Genomic DNA, 9,955 nt, shown 5'->3' on the forward strand with positions numbered 1-9,955 from the left:
TCAGTTAGAGTGATATTATTAAACAGGAACTTTATATTAAAAGCAAAAACAAATTGGTTCATTAAACAAATCATTTGAACAAACCGATAATATAAAAATAATCAGATTTCACTAGGGGATGGAGTATAGCTTAAAGGAATAGTTGACTCAAACTTGAAAATTTGCTGAAAATGTACTCACCCTTAGGTCATACAAGATGTAGATGAGTTTGTTTCTTCATTGAAAGATTTGAAGTTTGAAGTTAAATGCATCTTAATGATCGATTTCTTCAAAAACACACAGCATTTGGCTTCTCAAGACATTAACTGATGGACCGGAGTGCTGTGGGTTACTTGTGGATTATTGTGATGTTTTTATCAGCTGTTTGGACTCTCATTCTGACGGCACCCATTCACTGCAGAGGATCCATTGGTGAGCAAGTGATGCAGTGTTACATTTCTCCAAATCTTTTACGATGAAGAAAAACTCATCGTCTACATCTTGGATGGCCTGAGGGTGAATATTTTCAGCAAATTTTCATTTTTAGATTAACTATTTCTTTTTTAAGTGGTTTTTTTGTGAGTTTTTTTTAAAAAACAAATATATATTATATATATACACATGCTTTCTGTTTTTGTTTTGTGAATTTTTATATAGTCGGAATATAAAAAAAAGTGTAGTTTTTTAATAGGCAAGTGATTTTAGTTAAGATCAAGCTTAAGGACAGGTGTATCTGCAGTCACAACAAAACACCTTCAGCAGGCAATAACTTCCGCTAGGACAAGACACACTTTCAGACGGCTTCCCGAGAGAAACACTTCTTTGAAAAGTCAACACGGCACAGGCAAAGCCTCGAGGTTTTCCGAAAACCTGCCAGCCTTTCTGGTCTGGGGTTTATTTCACCGAAACGGCAGTGTGGCATTTAGCTGCTATATTAATAACAGAGCCTGACATAGATCCACCCTCATCTACCGCTGTTAAAATCATTAAACTATTCATAAAACACAGGAGGATGGGCAGAGGAGAGATTTTCCAAGGTATTTCAAAGGCTTTCCTGCTCGCCGCAGCCAACGCCGTCACTCACTCAAATCTGCCTTTATTTACAGATAACTGAACCATTACTTTACTTGCCCTCCATTTAAAATATTTGCAAACACAAAACAGCACTGAAAATTGGATTTAACAGCATCTTCACAAATATTTATCTTCCCCGCTACAAAAGCGACGCTCACTAGAGAGGATTTCTCAAGGGACCGACACTAACGGACCGTGTTAATGAGATTTCTCTTTATTCAGACGTCATTGTAGCGAGGACAGAAAATAATCTGCCATTAATAACCGAGCTCTCCATTTTCTAAGTGAAAAGGGTGAATGGAGGAGAACTAGTCGTGACAGAGAGGCGCAGCTCTCAGAGGACTAAGTGACAGATGAAGCAATCCTCATAATAAGGTGCATGATGCAGCAGCGCTTTAATATTGCATGAACGAGCTCCAGCCGGCAGTCCTGCTAGCAGAAAAGAAAGACTCACTCTTCCCGCTTTCTATTTCTCCATCTCTCCAGTTGTGTTCAGAACGACATACTACCCCTCCACTGCTATTTCTGCATGCTGTGCACAGTGTGTGAATTTTTTCTATGAATGGAGTACCTGGCATGTAGTATGCACTAACTCTAAACTATCTTTTTAATGGCAAAATAAGTTTTTTTTAAATTCTACATTGGATTAAATAATCCATAAGTACAGATACCCCCCCCACCCCCCACAAAAAAATATATAACATTATTTATCATATATAATTTAATTATTTCTTCTTCTGATTACATGTCATTTAAAAGACTCTGAAGTATCTTTTTATTGATATTTTTAATGATCAGTTTATATTATTATGTAATATTTAAAACACCTAATATAATAATAATAATAATAATAATAATAATAATAATTATTATTATTATTATTGTTTTTTATTTTACATAGGGATATAAATGCAGAATTGGAGTCCTATATCTTGTTAAATAAATCAAGAGACACTAATGTATCTTTTTATTTTTTCTACATTGGATTAAAAAAAAACATACACTATAAAATATTGTATTATAATTATTATTATATTGTATTATATTATTTTGGGACTTCAAAGTATATTTTTATTGGCAGTTTTACAATTCTACATTTGTTAAAAATAACCATAAATAGATCTAAATACAACCCAAAATAAACAAACACAAAATAAAATAATTTATATGTTTATAACTATATATATATATATATATATATATATATATATATATATATATATATATATATATTTCCTGTTCTGAAAAAAAAAGCATAGGTCTTTTGACACATTTTCACATTCTCGGTTTATAAAACAGCAAGGGGTATGCAGCATAGTATGCTGTAAGCATTACACTAGTCTTCCATTCAGGATGTTTTTTGGAAATCTGTGTCAGGATCACGTGACCTCCCTCAGCCGAAATCAGGACTTGAGATGCATCTCTCAGCCATTACGCTGCTAATGTGCTTTTAATAATGTAGAGACTGTGGGTGAGCTGGAAATCCCACAGGACTGATGCAGCCCAGAGCTAGAGTACCACTCGCTTTTTTCACAATGATTCATTCATATCCCGCGCGTTCACGAGTTACTCCACACACACACACACACACACACACACACACACACACACACACACACACACACACACACACCTGTTGTCTACCGCATCATTTAAATGAGCCGTTCAATTGTTGAGAGGATAAAAAGTCGCAAATATGTCTTTATTTGTGCATCTGCACGCTATGAAATGTCTGTGCACAAAGATCGTAAAGGGAAATGTCTTGTCTCTGCGATGAAAAATGAATAATAGCCTCCATCCAATCCAGGCTGTCAGCAGTCGCTCCGCATTTCAGCTCTGGCTGGATTCAGCACAAATTACGCTCACTTTTAAATAAGGCTGGATTTTCAGTGAACTATGCTTCTCTTTTGGCACTTTTTTGTCTCTTGTTGTGCTTGCTTAGTTGATTTTGTTTGCTGATGCTGTTTTTTGTGTCCTGCAGGTGGCGCAGTAAATCAATCCTAATGGTGCCAGAGGAATTACTGTGAGATAAACACTGCTGAGCTGCCAAAACACTTTAGAAAGGAAAACAGAGAAACAGATATATACATGTAGACCACTCCCATATAGATGCATCTTAATATAGTACAAATCTTAATAATTAAACATCTGCATGCAGACTATTTTGGAAAGATCTCAGTTTAGTTATTGTTATTGTTAGTGTTCATACTACTTATATTCATATCACAGACTGTATTACTGCCATAATCTGACATTTTTTAGGGAATAAAGCAGGATATTCAACAAGAAAATATGCAAGGAATGTGAATTAAGAAATTAAATTGGGTCATTTTTAAACATTTGTTATCAGAAAATAAATAAATAAATAAATAAAAATTGCATTTTATCAAGAAAAGCAATATATACATGAAAATCGCTCTCACAAAGATGCATCTGAATATATTCTACATAATAATAATTAAATATTTGCATTGACAATATTTTGGTAAGATCTCAGTTTATTTAATGTTACTTTTAATAGTTATAATATGCACATCATAAACTTGTAAAAGTTAACACAAAACCTGTTTTACATATTTTAGACTAAAGCAGGATATTCAACAAGAAAGTATGTAAAGGACATGCATTAAGGATGGGTTTGAAGGACATGCATTTTTAGACAGATATGATAGATTTGTTGCCATATTATTTGCTATAAGAATTGTTCATCATTAAAAGAAATGCATTTTAGTAAGGAAAGCAATATGCATCTGAATAAATTCCAAATCACAATAATTAAATGTTTGCATTGACAATATTTTGGAAAGATCTCAGTTTAGTTAATGTTAGAGTTAATACTAATAATACGGATATCACAAAGAAAGTGAACACAAAACTTGTTTTACTGCCTTAATCTGGCATATTTTAGAGAATAAAGCAAATATGTAAGGACCGTGCAGTAAAACAGTCAATCCGGGGTTTAGGATATAATGTTGGATAATAAACATGAATGAGAGAAGTTGCATTCAGACATTACCAGAATTGTTAGGTAATGATAAATCTTTAAGATCTTAAATTCCAATTAGTAAAAAGTGAACATAAATTGTTTTACTGCCACAATCCAACACATCGTAGAGAATAACGCAGGATATTCAACAAGAAAATATGTAAGGAACATGCATTAAAAAATTAATTGGGCCATTTTTTAGACAGACAGACATTTTTATCATTTAATTTGCTAAAATAATGAAAACTGCATTTTAAAAAGAAAAGCAATATATAGATATAGACTACACTATAGAATCCACAAGAAACATGCATTAAAGTAAGTCAAGCCGTTTTTTTGTATTTTTTTATTTTATGTTCACTTTCATGAACATGAAATAAAAATTAATAAAGCTGCAATTGAGGCATTCCAGTCAGCCTTAACTGATTAACATTTATGCATTTGGCAGACGCTTTTATCCAAAGCGACTTACAATGCAGTTCAATTGATAAGTAATGAAGTATTTTATAGCAATCTTTCAGATCACAGCATGAAATTGAGCAACACAATGATCAATGACACTGGCATTAGTCACAACAATCATTTTCTGCTCTGTTAAAAAACAGCCTAAATATTTGCTTAAAGATGACAGCAGCTAAACAAAGTCCTATGGATGCGGTCAGTGCGATAATGACTTTTCAGTGTCTGTTCTAGGTCACTGGGCCTGACTGGCGGTGGACATCCCTGTGCGCCTGTGAAAACATATCTCTGTCAGCTACGGTCCGCTCTGTCTGCTGCTCCGCGCACCAGGGATTCAGTCCACACAACCGGCCTAAAGACAAAAACAAGAGAGCTGGACAGGAAATGCTTGGCCTCCCCTGAGACCTTGACCTCTGACCCGACTCAGATCCAGTCCCAGAGGTTCGGCGGAGGGGTGTTGGGTAAAAGACCCTGGAGAAGGAGTTTTAGGTTTCCAGGAAAAGAAAGACAAAAGCATTGGCCAGACAAACCTTTATACTGCCAGAACGTTTGAGGCCAGAGCTAAAATCGAGAGAAAGTACGATAGATAGAACAATAGAGCGACAGGCAGAAGGATAGCGTGATAGACAGAACAATAGAATGATAGATGTACAGTATGGATGGAACGAACAATAGAAAGAATGATAGATGAATGGATGGATAGAAAGAAAGATAGACAGACTGAACGAACGATTGAATATTGGTTGATTGGATGGAATGAACAATAGATAGACAGATTAGATATAGATAGATAGATAGATAGATAGATAGATAGATAGATAGATAGATAGAAAGATAGATAGATAGATAGATAGATATATAGATAGATAGATAGATTAAATGACAAAACGATAGAATATTAATTTTCAGTACTACATAAAAAAATCTCTTATTTTTTAATATTTCATTCATATTATATTTCTACAGAATTAAAAAAATCTCACGTTCACGCTGAACCTCCCTCATCATTAAGTCCACATGCTAATCATAGTGAGGATGTCTGGCTAAAACACGTTACAGCAATAAATCACCTACTGTATTTGCTATTTGACTCAGCTCAGCCACAACTCCAGCCAAACTTCTCTGTCACACTTGCGTCACTCTCCAGGAAGGCCAGATTTACAATTTGTATCAATACGCATCAGGAATTAGCCAACTGCTTAGCAAAGATGAAAACTTTTTTTTTTTAAAGAAAGAAAGGCTGACTTCACTTCAGCACAATGTCTTTCAATGTTGACCGTGGACTCGCACAGCTAACCTACATTGTAAAAGTCGACACATTCCAAGCCGTTTGCAGTTTGCGTGCAACTTTGCACAAACCCCCTGGCTGTGCTGCACAACTTTTAATGACGCCAAGAGTTTGACTGCTTAAAGGTATCCTTCAGTGCCACAAGGGCCGCTGTTTAAACCCGCTGAACGGCTCCACACTGTAACCCTCTGTGCTCCAGTCAAAGCGGCCAGAGGAACAAATTGCTCCCCAGGACTCCATTTTCTGTTTTTTAGCTGTACGGAACCACAACAGCGTTAACACCATATCATTACATGTTACACAGCATGAGCAATGGAATGGCCTGAGCTAACGGGACCGCATGCACTGAGCCATAAAACCTCAGAAAAGACACAAGCGGCAGTGACGTTTGGCAGCGCGGGGCCATTTGCAGAACAAAGAGCCATTCGGTTCAAACTACACCATGCGGTAGTACGACACGCAGCACTGACAGAGCAATGATTAAGTTTACTCGCCGCTTCCTTATATATTCTCGGGGCTGTGAGACTGTCAAGTAAAGGCTATTAGAGGCCACTTTGCAGTGACCAGATGAAGGATTTCATCTCTCTGAGGTGTAATTGACTGTATTTAGGATGATGGGATTGTGAGCAGTAGCTCGGATCTGCTTATGGTGGCTGCTGGTTGTCAAGCTGATATGACCCACGTTTTGGAAATGTCAGGTTTGTAATGGATGAAATGGCGATTGGCGATTGGCGATTGGCGATTCTAGACAGGGATGGCTTGAAAATGAGCTTGATGAAACCTTCTGCATGCTCAGTTTTGACTGACGGACACTCGGAGATGCATCAACACCTCTTGACGGATCTATGTGTGTGTGACAGAGAAAAAGACAGACAAAATGTGTGTCGACATCATTATTAGCCCTGGTTAGCGAGCTAATAGAGGAGAACAGACACTGTAAATTGCTATCCTTCATTTTGTTCACGTCACTGCTTTGTTAAATGTCTGATAAAGAATGTAAAATAAAAGTAAATAAATATAAATATGAATATCAATACACTGAACAAAATTATAAACGCAACACTTTTGTTTTTGCCCCCATTTTTCATGAGCTGAACTCAAAGATCTAAAACTTTTTCTATGTACACAAAAGGATAATTTCTCTCAAATATTGTTCACAAATCTGTCTAAATCTGTGTTAGTGAGCACTTCTCCTTTGCCGAGATAATCCATCCACTTCACAGTTGTGGCATATCAAGATGCTGATTAGACAGCGTGATTATTGCACAGGTGTGCCTTAGGGTGGCCACAATAAAAGGCCACTTTAAAATGTGCAGTTTTATCACACAGCACAATGCTACAGATGTCACACGTTTTGAGGGAGCGTGCAATTGGCATGCTGACTGCAGGAATGTCCACCAGAGCTGTTGTCCATGAATTGAATGTTCATTCTCTACCATAATCGTCTCCAAAAGGCATTTCAGAGAATTTGGCAGTACATCCAACCGGCTTCACAACCGCAGACCATGTGTAACCACACCCCAGCCAAGGACCACAACATCCAGCATCTTCACCTCCAAGATCGTCTGAGACCAGCCACAAGGACAGCTGCTGCAACAATCGGTTTGCATAACCAAAGAAGGTTTTCTACACAAACTGTCAGAAACCGTCTCAGGGAAACTCATCTGCATGCTTGGGGTCCTCATCGGGGTCTCGACCTGACTCCAGTTCGTCGTCGTAACTGACTTGAGTGGGTAAATGCTCACATTCGATGGCACTTTGGAGAGGTGTTATCTTCATGGATGAATCCTAATTTTCACTGTACAGGGCAGATGGCAGACAGCGTGTATGGCGTCGTGTGGGTGAGTGGTTTGCTGATGTCAATGTTGTGGACTGAGTGGCCCATGGTGGCGGTGGGGTTATGGTATGGGCAGGCGTATGTTATGGACAATGAACACAGGTGCATTTTATTGATGGCATTCTGAATGCACAGAGATACCGTGATGAGATCCTAGGGCCATTGTTGTGCCATTCATCCACGACCATCACCACAACATCACCATGTTGCAGCATGATAATGCAAGGCCCCATGTTGCAAGGATCTGTACACAATTCCTGGAAGCTGAAAACATCCCAGTTCTTGCATGGCCAGCATACTCACCGGACATGTCACCCACTGAGCATGTTTGGGATGTTCTGGATCAAGGTATACGACAGCATGTTCCAGTTCCTGCCAATATCCAGCAACTTCACACAGCCATTGAAGAGGAGAGGACCAACATTCCACAGGCCACAATCAAGAACCTGATCAACTCTATGCGAAGGAGATGCGGTGTACTGCATGAGGCAAATGGTGGTCACTCCCCCCCCTCCCCAATACAGTAAAACTGCACATTTTAGAGTGGCTTTTTATTGTGGCCAGCCTAAGGCACACCTGTGCAATAATCATGCTGTCTAATCAGCATCTTGATATGCCACACCTGTGAGGTAGATGGATTATCTGAGCAAAGGATAAGTGCTCACTAACACAGATTTAGACAGATTTGTGAACAATATTTGAAAGAAATAGGGCTTTTGTGTACATCGAAAAAGTTTTAGATCTTTGAGTTCAGCTCATGAAAAATGGGGGCAAAAACAAAAGTGTTGCGATTATAATTTTGTTCAGTATATATATATATACATATATATATATATATATATATATATATATATACATACACATATCAGAATCAGAATCAGAAAGAGCTTTATTGCCAAGTATGCTTGCGCATACAAGGAATTTGTTTTAGTGAGATAAGCTTCCAGTACACAGGGACAACAACAACACACAGGCAAAAAAAAAAAAAAAAAAGAAAGGAAATATAATTAGACAAATATTGCAAACAAATCGAATGAATAAAATTGTATGAACAGTTGTGCTATAGATGATAAAAAGGAATAGAATAGAGTGAGATGCAGGGATGTACTAGGATGGAGGTGGTGACAAATAAAAATAAGGATATTGCACATTTTTTATTGCATAAGTGGGGAACATTTTACTGTTCATGAGGTAGATTGCCTGGGGGAAGAAACTGTTCTTGTGCCTGGCTGTCCTGGTATTTGTGGCTCTGAAGCGCCGGCCAGATGGCAAAAGTTCAAAAAGGGGATAACTTGGATATGAGGGATCCACTTGGATGTGAGGTACACAGTATATGTGAGATATACATACATGCATACATATACACACATAGAATACTGTATATAATCAATCAATTAATAAGTCAACAAATGGGGAAACAGAAAATAATAAACTACCAACAAGACAGAAGATCTCTCTCCCACCCCAAACCCTCAGATCTCAATTGGGTGAACTATTTCTTTAATCTATTTCAAAGAGCGTCCATTAAAACAAGCCTTCTGAAAAGAGACATGCTGTTGAGTTTACTGTTAAACTTGTGTAGGTGAGGACAAGTAAACAGCCCTATTTATTGACACACGTTCAGGTTGGTTCACTTACACACACACACACACACACACACACACACACAGACACACACACACACACACACACACACACACACACACACAGTCATAAAGAATCCTGTTCAAGATGGTGTTGGTTCCAACAAACTCATGCTGGACCACCCAGCACTGTATATGCTAACCGCTGTGAGTTACAGCACATAAATATGGCATCCAACCTCAGTGACAAACTGGCCGGCGGCTCTTCAAGAGGTGACAGTCGGCGCCTTGATTCTCACCATCTCCGACTGCTTCATCTAAACAAACTCTGCTCTCTGTTAAAACTTCAACATCACATGCAACCTTCACGTTTCGCCTGTGGGCACAGGTTAAAAACAGGGCAGCGAAAAGCAAGTGACGAAGCTGTTCTTTGTTCGTATGACAGTCCCTGAGAACATTGTGTCACTCAAAGTGCTTCTGGCCAATTAAAAGCCTCCTCTCTCAGCGCTGCCTGCTGCTCTCCAGGTCGCTTTGGGGTAGTGAGTGAGAGTGACGTAGGCCTGAGATCTCATGCTGTGTGCACGTTGCTTCTGGCAGGGCCTTGTATGGAATAAAAGCACTGGAAAGGAGACTGCCAGTCGCACAATGGCCTGGGAAGAAGAGCCAGCAAACGAGAGTGCGGCACGGGCACAGCGCTGAAGGTCTTGACCTCATTAGCATAACTAGAGATGAGGCTCATCGAAGCATCT

Source organism: Cyprinus carpio, chromosome A4 (assembly GCF_018340385.1).
Source record: "Cyprinus carpio isolate SPL01 chromosome A4, ASM1834038v1, whole genome shotgun sequence".
Classification (NCBI taxonomy): domain Eukaryota; kingdom Metazoa; phylum Chordata; class Actinopteri; order Cypriniformes; family Cyprinidae; genus Cyprinus; species Cyprinus carpio.